Source organism: Dromiciops gliroides, chromosome 2, assembly GCF_019393635.1.
Source record: "Dromiciops gliroides isolate mDroGli1 chromosome 2, mDroGli1.pri, whole genome shotgun sequence".
In the NCBI taxonomy this organism is placed as follows: domain Eukaryota; kingdom Metazoa; phylum Chordata; class Mammalia; order Microbiotheria; family Microbiotheriidae; genus Dromiciops; species Dromiciops gliroides.
The window spans coordinates 670,713,582-670,716,898 of NC_057862.1; the positions used below are offsets into that span (position 1 = coordinate 670,713,582).

A 3,317-nucleotide genomic window follows, 5' to 3' on the forward strand; every position below is an offset into this window, starting at 1 on the left:
AATAAGTTTTCATTATCTTTGTTTTCATGGTTTGTTTTCTGGTTGTTGTTGTTGTTGTTGTTGTTTTCTCCTCTGCTCTCTTCACATCTAATTCTGAAGGGTTTTACATTTTTGGTGATGCCAAAGTGATGTGATTTAGGGAGAAATGTGGTGACTAATCACCTGTTCTGAGCTCTGATATTTACCTAGATAAGGCCCCAGTTCTCTTGCTACCACAACTTCTCTTCTACCTGGAACTGCAATTTGTACTCAGGTAGAAACCCTACTCCATTTTAATGGTTTGGAATTCCTTTCTGAAATTTTTAACAAGAATTAGGGTCCCTGCTCCCTTGTAGCCTTAAGGGTTCCTCTATGCCCTGGAATTGTAACTACAACTATCACCTGGTCATGTGTCCAGTGCTAACAGATGGATACATTGGAATCTCTGTCTGATAAAATGTTTATTCCCCTTCCAGTCTCTGGTTGGAGAGAGTTCCCAGTACCACTGTTGTTGTGTTGCTGCTACACTACCTCTAAGATCATAGCTGGTGTTGTTACTGACCTCAACTTCAGGCCAGTCTTCACCCCTGTGTTGCAGATCTCTCACTTCTGTCTTTCTAAGATGTCCTAGATTGAAAAAAGAACATTTCTCCTTACATCATTTTGTTAGTTATTCCTCTTTACAATTTGATTTCATTAATTATTTTAAAGTTGTTTAGAGGGAAATGTTTGGAGAATTTGGCTAGAATATGCCTCTTTTGCCTAATAACAATATTATTTATCTAACTCTGCATAAATTACAAATACTGTTAGTTATATTTTCTCATTTAATCATGTCAGTGACTCTGTGATATGGGCATTAAAACTATTGTATTGTTATTCAGATTTGCCTAATGAACAAGCCAAGGATCTGTGAAATTAAATGCATTGATCAAAGGCACAAAAGCTAGAATTGGGATTACCACTCAAGTCTTTGAACTTGCAAGACTTTCTACCATATAACATTTTAAAAACAGAAAATCTAATTGCGTAATATCTGCAATGCTAAATATATAGGAAGCAAAATAAAAAAAATGTCACAGTGACTTCTCTCAAGGACCTTCCTTCATATTGGGAAACATATCTTTTTTTTTTTCCTTACTTGCTGGAAGATATAGACTATAAACAGAAAAGTAAAGTCCAAAATAATTTGAAGAGAGGTATAAAATTGACACTTGAGGGTATCTGGAAAGGTTTCTTAAATAAGGAAAGTTTGGGAGGATAAAGGATGCTCTATAAAGCATTGATGAAAAAGGACTTAAATCAAAGCTTGAGAAATAACCTGTGAGGTGTCATGAAGTGGCAATTAGACTTCTGTGTCAGGAGAATGGTTAGTTCACCAAATTGTCTGACATATATAATGAATGAAGAGGATTAGTAGAAAAGAAGTCTAGTAAAATAGTTTCAGACCATATTTTGTAGATTTGTAAGTGCCTGACTAATATATCAATGCATTTTATTGGATAGGTGGTAGGGAACCACTGAAGTTGTTTTGTTTTGTTTTTAATTCAGCAAAATGAATTGTGACATGGTCAGTCTTTTGACTTATACCTATTTTTGGCCATTGTATGGGAGATTGGTTAGAAATGGGAAGGAATGGAAGCAAGGAGACACATTTGGAAGCTTTTAAAAGGTCTAATCAGGAAGCAGTGACTTGAGTTAACATGCTATTTGATAATGTGAATGTAGGGCAAGGAATTGATGTGAGAGATGTTCTGATTATAGAATTGATTATATTTGTTAAATGTTTGGATATGGGTCAAAAGGTTAAAGAGAGGACAATGACAAGAATGACTCCTTTGTAATGAACTTGGTTGACTTGAAATATAGTGATACAAAGAAAGAAGTTTGGAAGAAGAGTTTGTTTTTACATTGGGGGAAGATATGAGTTCCATTTTGTACTTCTTGGCTGCTGTAAGGGCATGGCTGATTTTGTCAGAAAAATTCTTCACCCTGATAGACTCATCATAGAGAGATGCCACTGTCCTAACCAACTCTGTAGTATGTTGCAGCTTGGCGATCCCCTCCTCAAATCTTTTCTGCTGCTTGGCCAGCACTACCTGCTGGTACTCCACATGGGCCTGCATCACTCAGTGCTTTGCAGCTAGGACAGAGGAAACCTCCTTGGGAAGGGTGTCCTTGTACTGACACCCAGTACAAGGACACCCCATAATAATTGGCAAACTGCTTGACCAATTTGGCTATGATGGCATCCTTCATTTTATCTCTTGTGGTTTTGAGAAAGAATAATTCCTAGACTTGGGCCAGCATGATGACACTCTAGGTCTCTGTGGTGTCAGGAGCTATGTCAGCAGTAGGCTCTCAATTTAACGCAGACAAAACGGTTTCCTTGTTGTGTAAGAAGGCACCACTAGTGAATTGATAATGCTTAGCAGCAACTTTCAATCCTTCATCTTTATCCAGATTCTGGTCTGCTGTGATCTGGCTTACTAATTCTGCACAGTTGAATAAGACACATGTTTTGTTGTTTTGTTTTGTTTTTTTCATAGTGCAAACTTGCAAGAACCAGTTTTATAGATCCTCCAAAAAGTGATCCTTTGTCAAAAGCATCCTTCCAGGTAAACGTCAAGCAGATCTGCTTTTCAGAAAATGGGAATTTTGGCTCAATGGAACAAATATGATCATAATACCACAGCAGCATGTCTAGTGCCATGTCGTGTTGGTTGAGTGGGCCACCAAGGGCAGCCCAACGCAGGTGGCTCAGCTCCTCAGCGGCCTCGTCGAACTGTGCCACCTCCTTGCTGCCTGCCGGTATGTCTGCTGGATGAACTTGGTCAGAGGAACGACCACGTCCACCTTGAATGCCTTCTTCAGCTCTACCATCACAAACGTCACCATCAGGACACACCGAGGAGCCATCATCACAGCCTCCACCACTGACCACTCTCCTGCCCAGTCAGTCAGCTGAGCACTTCCACTCTCCAATGTTGTTACTTTTCAAGAAGATAGTATAATGTTGGAGCTTTGAAAAACATTTTTTTTTTTCTGTGTAGTAGTTCATCTGAGACAGGTATAAAGGTTGGAAATAGCATTGAAGATCTATAATCTTATCTCATTCTAAGGATGTGGTAAATGAGAGAAAGGCAAGTGGTGACACGTACCCAAGGACTTAGAGTCCAGAGAAAATTACCTTATTCCTAATACTTAGTTGCATAGCTTGCTGTCTACTTAAAACCAAGAGTAGGTCCAGTTTTAGCTAGGTCAATCTTTTATTACAACCAGGGTGAATTTTATATGTTCTAATGACTCTGTGGAACTCCGAGAAAAAACAAGATTTT

General features: G+C 38.6%; 1 pseudogene; it reads right to left on the reverse strand.

Annotated features, from left to right (window-relative positions):
* Positions 1–2,046: 2,046 nt before the first annotated feature.
* On the reverse strand, positions 2,047–2,877 carry LOC122739598 (annotated as a pseudogene).
* Positions 2,878–3,317: the final 440 nt, after the last annotated feature.